The following is an 11,011-nucleotide window of genomic DNA, read 5'->3' on the forward strand; positions in this document are numbered from 1 at the left end:
GGGTGCCCCATTGGTCAGTGAGGGGTGGAACCCTCACTGTGATGGAACCACAGCCTGGTCCTGGCCTGGCCCCTCACCTTGGGCTTTGGAAATCATAAATACTTGCTGATTGAGTTCATGAGTCACCACTGCAGTGTGATGTTGAACAAACCTCTTTCAGTTTCCGAACCTCAGTTTTTTTCATCTAGAAAATAGGAAGCAATAGTCCCCACCTCACAGAGTTGCTATGGACACTAAACAGAGAAGTGATGTCACCAGGCTCAGCCCAAGGCCTGACAAGAGGCAGAGGCTGCTTATGGGGCTGGCAATGGTGATTACGGAATGAGTGGGACAGGTAAGACTATGGACAAAGGTGCTACTCTTGTAGCCTCAAAAGATATGCAAAATAAATAGAAAGACTCAAAAGAGGCCAGGGGTGGCAACTCACGACTGTAATCCCAGCACTTTAAGAGGCTGAGGTGGGAGGATCACTTGACCCCAGCAGTTCAAGACCAGCCTGGGCAATATAGGGAGAACCTGGACTTCCCCTTGTGGGCCACAGGGACCCACAAAAGCTCTGTGTGCAGCGGGGGACCTTGGCAGGGCTGGGCTTTGGAAATATGCCACAGAGGGCCGGTCAGGGCTGAGTGAATGAGGAGACCAGCGGCAGAGAAGCCAAGTCATCATAAGTCCTTAGGGATCCTCCGTGCATCCTGGTGGTGAGGCTGGTGTCACAGGGTCAGCCGAGGCACTTGTTGCTTACTCCAGCCCAGGGCTGGAGCACACCTCTCACGTTGCATCTGAGCCTGATGCCAGGGGAGCGTCGCTCCCTGGGAGTGCATCACAGGCTCCCATTCAACATGATCCTGCCCCTCAAAAATCCAAACGCAACAGCCCATGGCCAGGTCAGGCAGCTGGATAAGGCAGCCCTAGGGCCACAGCTGTGACAGAGGCCTGGCAGCAGCAAGAGGAGAACCTGGCGGAGGGTGTGTTGGAGAGAAGCATTCACCACCCTTGGCACAGGCCCTGGGGACCCTGGCCAGGGTTCAGAGATCAGTGACCCAGGTGACTGAGCAACCGAGATGATTAAAGGAGTAGAGGAGGCCCAGAAGGCAGGGACAGGTAAGGGTGACACTAAAGTCCTTTAGACCCATACACCTGGGAAACAGAGGCCTCCAACTGGGGCCCTGCACTTTGGGGGCCCCGTTCTGGCCCTCATCCAGCCATACCTCTCTATGGGACAAGAAGTTTGCAGGGTCACGGGGTCACATATGCCCGAAGTCTGTCCCTGCTTCTAACCCACCCTCCAGGTAGCTGGCACTTCAGCCATGTTGGGGAAGGTGGGCTAGAGTTTGGAAAGAAGCAGAGAAAAAGTTACGAGGAGCAGCCACCAGCTCAAACCGAACCCTGGGAAGAGGGCATCTAGGCATCAGGAAGCTTGGGTTTTCTGGCACAAAATCTCCCCTCCTCCTGCCTTTTCCATAAATATAGAACAGGCTCTTTTCAAGGTTTTTTGAGTTAAATTTGTGTTCCTTTTGACTGGAACACTAGGCAGAGACCGGCCAGAAGGGGGCACAGGATGACCCAGATTTATTCGGGTTATGTGGACAGAAGGAAGCTGAGGCAGAGAGAAGTTAGGTCCTGTTTCCGGGGCTGTGAGGCTACGGACGGGGCCCTTTGCTACTTCTCCACAGCCCTCGCTCAGGAAAGAGCCCCATGGAATATTCTCTCTCTCTCTCTCTCTGTCTCTCATTGAAAATAGAGTCCAGGCAGCTAGGTCTTCAGCTCAGAAAAGTCATTTGCCTAATCACGGTGACAAACTGTTGGAATGTGGCCATCCATTAATTCAACAGTTATGAATAATCACCTCTGGGGGGGCTCTCGTGAGCAAGACGGACACAGCTCCTGCCTCACAGGCCAAGAGGAGAGTCATTCAAGCAAATAGTGGTTAAACATGAAGATAAGAATCATAGCAAACATTCACAGAGCACTTACTAAGTGCTTTCCACGTATTAACTCCTTGGTTCCTTTCAGCAACCTTATGTAGCAAATTCTGTCATTTCTATTCCCATTTGATAGGAAAGGTTACTGAGGCACAGAGTAGTTAGTAACTTGCTCAAAGTCACACAGCTAGGATGTGGCTTAGCTGGGTTTTAAACCCCAGGCTCTTAACTTCCATGCTATCTTACCTCTCTGACAAGGTATGTCCACACTGAGATGGAGCCCCTGAGGAGGCGGAGCCCAGGGTGGCTTCCTGGAGAAGGGGACCTAGCCCAACTCTGGGAAAATCAGTCAAGGAGGAGGGTGGAGAAGAGGAAAACAGGCAGGAAACAGCATAGGTGAAGGTTCCTGTCTTCATAGGAAGGGAGCTATTCCCAGCCTGCTTCGGGGAGTTAAAGGAGAGGTCCTGGGAACGGCTGGAAGGGGCAGGCAGGAAGGGGCAGGCAGGTAGGGGCAGTGCATGCCTGAGCACAAGACCAAGCCCCGAGCATCCGGCATGGAGGTGCTCTAGGAAGCAGAGACTGCCACCACTGTCACCCCCACCACAGCCTCAGAAAATGCCTCCCAGGAGAATACTACCATGCCCAGAATGCCCTCCGTGAGGGCTTCAGGCCTCTGGAAACCTCTCTGGCTGCCTGCTCAGGTCCCCTGCCTAGCAGGGGAGACAGACAAGAGCAAAGTGAAGGGCCAGAGGTGGAGTATGTTGTGAGCTGGCCTTCCAGCTGGGATGGGGGATGAAGGACGGGCAGGGCTTGTGCAGGCTGGGATGAGGGAAAGGGCTTGGTAGGAATGGTATAAGGCAGATCTGGCCAGGGCATGAGAGTCCAGGGAGGGACAGCTGGCCTGATCAGCAGGGGCCAGGCTGGGAATAGCATCCCATGCCAGGAATTTGAACTTGAGTGATAGGTAGCCAGCGAAGGTTGCTAAACGAGGGAGAGCCAGGACGGGAGCTGGCCTTGGGCGGCTGGTTTATTGTTGGCTCCTTCCCGGCCAATGCTTCTAGCTCACAAGGGCCCTCCCAGCCCCTCTCAGGGGAGAGCAGAGTGTGGGCCTCGCCTTGGCCTGCCAGGGATCCAAGCCAAAAGCCCTCGGCAGCTAAGAAGGGGGCCGTGTGCGGGCCCGCCAGGAGCCCTGGAAGAGGAATGCAGCCTAATTAATTCTCTGCAGCTCACAGGGCCTCGCCTTGTGGGAGCAGCTGCCAGGACAGGCCTGCCAGGATGCCACTGGCCCAATCTGTCGATCACTTGGTGCTGAAGGCAGCGAGGGGGACTGCAGGCTGGGAACTGGGGGACGGGGACTTGGGGGGCCAGTCCCTGCCTCCAGGCACACATGTGTCATCCAGTCCCTTCACAGCTAATAAAACAGTCATAGTAACTGTAATAGCCAACAGGCCTTGAGGCTGTCAGCGCACCAGACTCTGCCGGTACACTGAGTACTAGTGAGAACACTGCATTCACTTTTCTTACAAGAAGTAAGATAAGTGTTGCTCTCATCTCCATTTTGCAGATGAGGAAACTGAGGTTCAGAAAAGCAAATTTCCCTGCCCAGGGTCATGCAGTCAGAAAGCAACAGCAGGGAAGCTGGGATGTGGACCCAGGCAGTCTGGGCCCCCAGGCTGTGTGAATCATAACCACCATGCTAGACCGGTTCAGCAAGGGAAACTGAGGCCCTGGGGAGGTGGGGTGTCTTTCTCAAGGACAGTTGGCTTAAAAAGGGCCTGTGGACACTGGCTGGAGGGGGAAAGGCCATGCCCCTGGCTTCTGCTTGAATTGCCTCCTCCTGAAGTTTCCTTCCCTGGCCTGCAGGTCACCCTGAGGGATGTCTGGCTCACTACCTCCAAGTGAGGCAGGCTGTGGGAAGTGATCCTGTCTCTGGAGTCTCTACCTATTTGGTCCCAGTTCCACTGCCTGGGGCCTGTCACAGAAGCACAGCACCAACATTACCCAAGGAGTCTCAGGCTAATCTGCACATGCTAATCCTTACACAACGCTATGACTCCCTCCACAGGCAGGACACTGAGGCCAGCATAGGCTCAGAGTGGTGCAGGAAGGTGCTGGACCAAAACCTTGCCACTAGAAAGTGGCAGAGCCTGGGCTGGCTCCAGAAAGGCCTGATGCCAAGACCCTGCCCTTCCCTGACAGCAGACCGGAAGGAGGGGCAGCACGTCCATGTCGTGCTGCCTCTCCAAACCTCAGTTTCCTCATCTACCATATGGGGATGAGCAGCCCAAGGTTACAGAGTTGTCCTAGAGTTCATTAATAACAGCCAACACTAAAGGCACTTTGTAGATGTCAGATACTGTCCTAAGTACTTTATTTAATTTTTTTAATTTCCAAAATCAAAATTTATTCATGGCTACATAATACATCATGATAAAGCTGCCTCATAAGGTACCATATGTGGGCATTCATTACCCCGTAGGTGTATATTTCAGTTTGTCCAATTTCCCACTGAAGAAGATCAGAACGTCCCACCCCAAATATGCCACTTTTGCATAAGGATTGTTTTGAGCTAAAGGTAATTAAGAAACTGCACGTGTAGAGAGAGCTCTTTGCCCTCCCACATCTGCCTAAAAGCAGGACATAAATTTTCCTTTGTGAAGATTCTTCTCCTTCCCTCTGTTATACCAGGAAGAGAACAACAGTTAATTAGCGCTGAAGACAAAAAGTCAGCAAGAAGATGAGTCTGCACAAACCAGTCGTACTGAAATCACCCTGATCTTCCATTAATTTCCCCACATATTTATCTTCCCACAATTTGCCACCCCTAGGAACCCAAAGCCCTTTTCCTTTATCTTGTCATTTCTCCACAAATGTATCATCCTTTGTTAAAATGGTAGGGGGCTTATATACTATTTTAACAAAGGGTCTTCACTTCTTTTCTATGAATGCAATCAATGTTTTCATGCACATCACAATTAAAGTAGGAACATCAAATAAAATTTCTACGCCTTTTCTCCTGTTCATTAGTCTTTTGTCAGTTTAATTTGCAAGCCCCAGTCACAGTCTATACAAGGATATAGGAAATAATATTTTTCCTCCCCTACACCACCAATAAAATAACACTGTGGTACACTTGTACATAAATTTTTCTATTTATTCCCTATTTATTGTTTGGCTACATTTTAAAATTGAGATATAATTTATACACTATAACATTCACCCTTTTAAGGCACACAGTTCAGTGGATTTGAATCCTCACTTAACATCGTTGATAGGTTCTTAGGAACTGTGACATTAAGCGAAACGTTTTTCTCATCAATGTAACGACAAAACTCCATTGAAGGGAACATTATTTGAGGATCTATTCTATATTTCTTTTCCACTAAAGTCACCGTTTCCAAGAACCTATCAACAACATTAAGTGTGGATTTATTGTATTCACAAAGTTATACAAGGATCACCACTGTCTCATTCCAGAACATTTTCACCACTCCAAAAGGAAATCCCTTACCCCTTAGCAGTCACTCCTACTACCCCACTCCCAAGCCCTAGGCAACCGCTAATCTACTTCTACCTCTATAAATTCGCCAATTCTGGACATTTCATAGAAATGAAATCATACCAGATGTGGCCTTTTGTGCCTGTCTCTCACATACCATAACACTTTCAAGGTTTATCCATGTTGTAGCATGTATCAGTACTCCATTCCTTTTTATGACTGAATAATATTTCATTTTAGCACTAGATCATATTTTATTCATTCATCCATTAATAGACATCTAGGTTCTCTCTACTTGAAACCTCAATGACCCTATAGGAGGTTCTATTAGTGTCCTACAGACAAAAGACTGAGATCTGGAGAGGTTAAGTAACTTACCAAGGTCAGTTAGCTGGTGAGTAGCAGTGGTGAGATTTGCCCCAGGAGTCTGGCTCTGGAGATTATGGCCTTAACCACTGTAGCATACTGCCTCCTCAGTCAAAGTAACACAGCGTATGGAGGTCAGCATAAAAGGAGGTACTCGGTGGGCACTTAGCAAAGTGTGGCACTTCTCCACAGCATTTCTACAAGTGGCAGAGCCAGAGGCTGCCAGGCAGGACCCTAAGCCAGGACAAGGATGTCAAGACAAGTGATAAAGAATTGCTGTCTCAGCACATAGGTGATTCTCTTAGGAAGGAGACATCCGTTCACACCCAGGTGGACCTGCTTCCTCCACTGAGCATCATTGACCTGCATCCCAGACCTCATCCCTCCACCAATTTCTACCTAGGAAGCCGTGGCTGCTCCTTTCTGGGCCCCAACGCCCTGCCACCGGACAGCAGAGGAAGATCTTTGGGTGAGGTCAAGGTCTGAGCTGCAGTCCTAGTCAGCACAACCCAAAGCATGATCTTGGGCAGGTCTCTGCCTCCTCTGGGCCTCCATCAATTAAATAATGGAAAGAGAAAGCTTAATACTTTCTATTTAATTATAAAGGTAATATAGTATATAAACAAAAGCTGCTGCTAAAATTATGCAAAGAATATAGGAATATCTGGGTTAAAAAGAAAGTCTCAGCTGGGCGCAGCGGCTCACTCCTGTAATCCAAGCACTTTGGGAGGCCAAGGCGGGCGGATCACAAGGTCAGGAGTTCAAGACTAGCCTGGCCAACATAGTGAAACTAAAAACACACACACAAAAAATTTAGCCGGGCGTGGTGGCACGTGCCTGTAGTCCAAGCTACCTAGGAGGCTGAAGCGGGGAATCGCTTGAACTCAGGAGGCAGAGGTTGCAATGAGCCCAGATTGCGCCACTGCACTCCAACCTGGGCAACGAGAGTGAAACTCAATCTCAGCAAAAAAGAAAGTCTCCCTGCCTTGTCAGCCCAAAAGTGGAATATGTAGCCCTTTTCTATGGATTCAGATATGTATTTTATATCCAACTTTTTAGAGGTGTTTTAAAATAATAAATGGAAACATAAATCTTACACTTCTGCGACCTGCTTTCTTCACACCACAGAACTCGTTCTGGCCCAGTACGTATGGCTGCATCTCAGCATTTGTTTCAACAGCTCGATGGTGGGCCACGGCACACACAAACCGTTGTTCGTTTAACTATTTGCCTACTGATGCCATTTGGATGGACTTCATTTACTGTTTTTACAAACATGCTGCGGTAAACACTTGTTTATACATCTTTGTCCAGAAAGGACAGATTGTTAGAGGTAAATCACTGGGTCAGAGGACACCACATATTAAATATCCTGCCAAAAATGGGGCTCTTGTTTGCACTCCTATCGCCTCTTGGACCTAAATGCCCATTTCCTTTCAGCCTTTCCGGTACTGGGTTTTAACAATCTCTTATTGGTTGATCTAAGGAGGAAAGCATTTATTAACATGGAATCTGATGTGTAAAAGATGAACCTGGTTGGATTCTGGTTGGAGGGAGGGAGGGGCGTGGGGTCCATTCCATCTTGAGTGGGTACAGAGGATCCCTCTATCCCTCTAGTCTTCCAGCGCTGGTATCCAGGATCTGCTTGGCTGCAGGTCTGCCCCTCTATGGCTGTTAGCTCTCAGCCCATCCATCTCTCAGTCCTTCCCTCCAGGGCAGCTTGGGCGTGGAGGAGGGACTGGCCTGTCATCCTTCTCAGCTGACCCCACCTCTCATTATAAACATGCCTTTTAACAGGGGCCTCTTGGGGACAACATCTTCATCTGAAAGCGTGTGCAATGAGAGGACTGTAGGCATCTGAGCCTGCAGGTGTTTTGAAGGCAGGGAGCATGGAGTGTCCTGGTTGCCTCTCAGCCTGTGGTCCAAACTGGCTTGTTGCAGAAGGCTGGAATTCAGTCTCGCCTCTGCCTAGGCCTTGCTGTGTAGACCCAGGCAGGCTCCTGTCCCCTCTGGGCTCCAGGTTCCCACCTCAGCTGCCAGACTGGGGACATTCCTTCTAGGGAGTAGGTGCAGAATCTGTCCCTCTAAAGGCTCCTCACGTGCCACACACAATAATTACTCTCAGAGTGGGAGGAGGGCTCCTCCTGGGAGGTGGCAGACGAGGGCAGGGGAGGAGCAGAGAGGGCAAAGGAAGTGAGTACACCCCTGTCCCCTCAGGGCTTGAAATCTGAAGCTCCTTCCCTACCACTTTGCAAGCTGGTGTCCCAGCTGGCTAATATGAGATTGTACGTGTGCACATACGAACCATTCATGTGTGAGCACACTTGCACATAGGAGTGGCCTGTGTGTAAAATGAGCTCCTGTACGTGCAGCTGGTGATCTTTTTGCGTGTCTACAGGCATGTGGGTTTGTGTCTCATGTGATGGGTACTCATGCACAACCCACATATATGTATGCTCCTGTTGTATGTATATGTGTGTCCGTATTGACATGTACATGTGAGTGTCATCAATGTGCGTGTCTTTGCCTGATTGTGGCTGCACAAATGTGTGTGCATGGATGAGGATGCATGCGCACCTGTGGGATGTGCATGAAAGGCTATGATTGCCAGTGTGTGGGTGCATGTGAGTGACATGAACACACGCACCAGGGAGGGTGTCTGAGTATGTGTAAGGGCACATGCGTGACGTACATATAAGTGTAGATTGGGGTGTGCATTGGGGCGTGCACCCAAGCACGTGGATCCAGAGGTGCTTGAGTACACGTGTGGACCTATCTATGAATGGCAATACTGCCCCGTGACTCTCAGCAGATGTGAATACACACAACACACAAACAGGCATTTGCTTAGGTGAGTGAGGGACGCCCCCGAGAGGCCACCTCAGGGTCTGTGAGACAGGACAGCTCCTCCAGCCCCCATCTGCCCCTGGCCTGGACCTCTACTCACCCTGAGGAACAACACCACTGTAGAAATTCTGAAGTCTTGTTTTATTTACATGTAGATTAAATATTTTAGTAATTAGTAAGTCATTATAACTGTTATTTCTTTTAAAAACAAACATCTCTGTATCATAGACGCAAAATTCAGATGGCATTTGAATAAAAAACATGAAAGTGGAGGATTTCCCACCCCAATCTCCAGGGCGTCTGGGAGAACCGTGCTGGATAGGCTCATGCAGGGGTTAGGCAGGGAAGAGGAGGGAGGAGCCAGAGCAGAAAGCCTGGCCTCAGTTTCCTGGGCTGCCCAGCCCCCAGCTCCATCCTCACCTCCCGTGGCTCAAGGGAGGGTGGGAGAGGGATGTATCAGGCAAACCTGGCTGGGAATCAGGAGGCCGCAGGCCAGCCCTGCTCTGGTAGCAACTGGGCCAGGTTTGGCTGCTGCCTCACCTGTAGTATCTGGGATTTCTGTTGCACGGGGGCTCAAAACACAAGTGTCGCCATCTGCCCACCTTCCTCTGCTCACCTCCCTCTGTCCCCAGGACCATCTCTACCCACCCCACCCCTGCCTTCACTGCCTTCTTGCCCCTACCAAACATCTACTCACCTGTCAAGCCCACGCCCATGTCACCAGCTGGCCACATACTTGTCTAACTTCCCAACTGGACTCTGAACTCTCGAGGGCAAGGACAGGCTCAGGGCACTCCTGGGTCTCCACAGCCCACTCCAGCCTGGCAAGCCTTAGATAGCAGTCACTATTAGATTTTTTAAAATGAAAGATAAAGAGGGAAAAGAAGGGAGGGTGAGGGCTCTGTGGGCGGCAATGTTTGGTACAAACAGCAGGTCATTGGGTGCTCCCAGACCAGGTGAGTCAGCCTGGCCCTTGCCCCGGAGGAGGGCAGACAGAGTATCATTTATCAACCTCCTCCCGTGCAGGCAGCACCCAGGCTGTTTACAGGCCTTAGCGCTTTTGGTTCTCACCTGACACTTGCAGGAAAGCAGTATTTCACTCCCATTTTCTAGAAACTGACCCTCAGAGAAGATGAGTCAGCAGCTGCCTGAGATTCAAGCTCTCCAAGGCCTTCTTCAGGTTCTCTCTGCTGCAGGCTCTCCCTCTCCTTTACGGAGCCTCACCCACATTCCCCTGGCACTAAGCAGGTATCTGTGATTCTGCCCTAGGGACTGCTTAAAGCTCTCAGAGGTCAGAGTTCGTGGGCTCAAGAACTGCCCTTGGTGATGGATAAGTGATCTGGGTTGGTGGATAAATGCCCCAGCTTCCTCCCTCCCCAGAACGGACAGCTCTGAGCCTTGCACTGCACTATCTCCTGTCTCCCAGACGTCCCAAGAGGGCAGGGTCCCGGTTGCCTGCCAGCTGCTCATGAACTTGCCTGTACTGGCTTCTTTCCCTGTCTCACTTCCCACATCCCTCGTGGCTTCCTGGAATCACCTCTCAGATGAACTCCTTGCCCTCAAATCCTAGTTCTGGTCTGTTTCCAGGGACCCCAACCCAATACAGAGCAGCAGCAGGTGCAGAGACTATGTGTGCCTGAGCGGCCAAGAAAACCTTGGTCCAAAAGGGCTCCATCTCAGAGAGGACAGAGGACTTGGTTAGGGTCTGAAGCACCTCAGTGGAGGTCCGGGGCAATCCTGAGGAGTGCTGGCAGGCGGGAGGCCAGCCCAGCTGCAGCCCCGGGCTGTGCAGAGTCAGCTTGGGGTGTGGTGCTGCAAGGGAGAGAGGGCATGGGCATGAGCTGTGGTCATGAGCCAGGCAGCCAATGGGAGGCAGGGCTTATCTCAGGCTCGAGACCGCACCTAGGCCTCCCTCCTTTCTCCAGAAGGGCGCCCCAGGCACCTACGCCCTGTAGGTCCAGGGCGGACCCCACCTGAAAAATCCCGGGTTTCAGCAAGCCCTCTCTGGCTCAGCCCTATTTGGCCTGGGTCCCTCCAGGGAGTGCAGGGAGACTGCCTGGGGTAAGACCTTGGATGTGAGTATGAGCAACTCAGTGCCCTTCTCTGGGTACAGGACCCAGGTTGGGATGAGAAAGTGAATGAAGTGATCTCAGCACCTCTTCAAGAGCTCACTTTCCTCAGTTCTACCAGAGTCATCTGCACATGCCACATTAGATCTTACCCCACATCCACCACCATACCCCCCTGAACATGCCTGATCTCTTCCATTCGCGGAAGCTAAGCGGGGTCCAGCCTGGTTGGTACTGGATGAGAGATCTTGCCCCTTATCCCTATATGCTTTTGGAAGAGGGCATTCATTAACCCAGAGGAATGAAGC

This window comes from Piliocolobus tephrosceles, chromosome 1 (assembly GCF_002776525.5).
Source record: "Piliocolobus tephrosceles isolate RC106 chromosome 1, ASM277652v3, whole genome shotgun sequence".
Taxonomy (NCBI): domain Eukaryota; kingdom Metazoa; phylum Chordata; class Mammalia; order Primates; family Cercopithecidae; genus Piliocolobus; species Piliocolobus tephrosceles.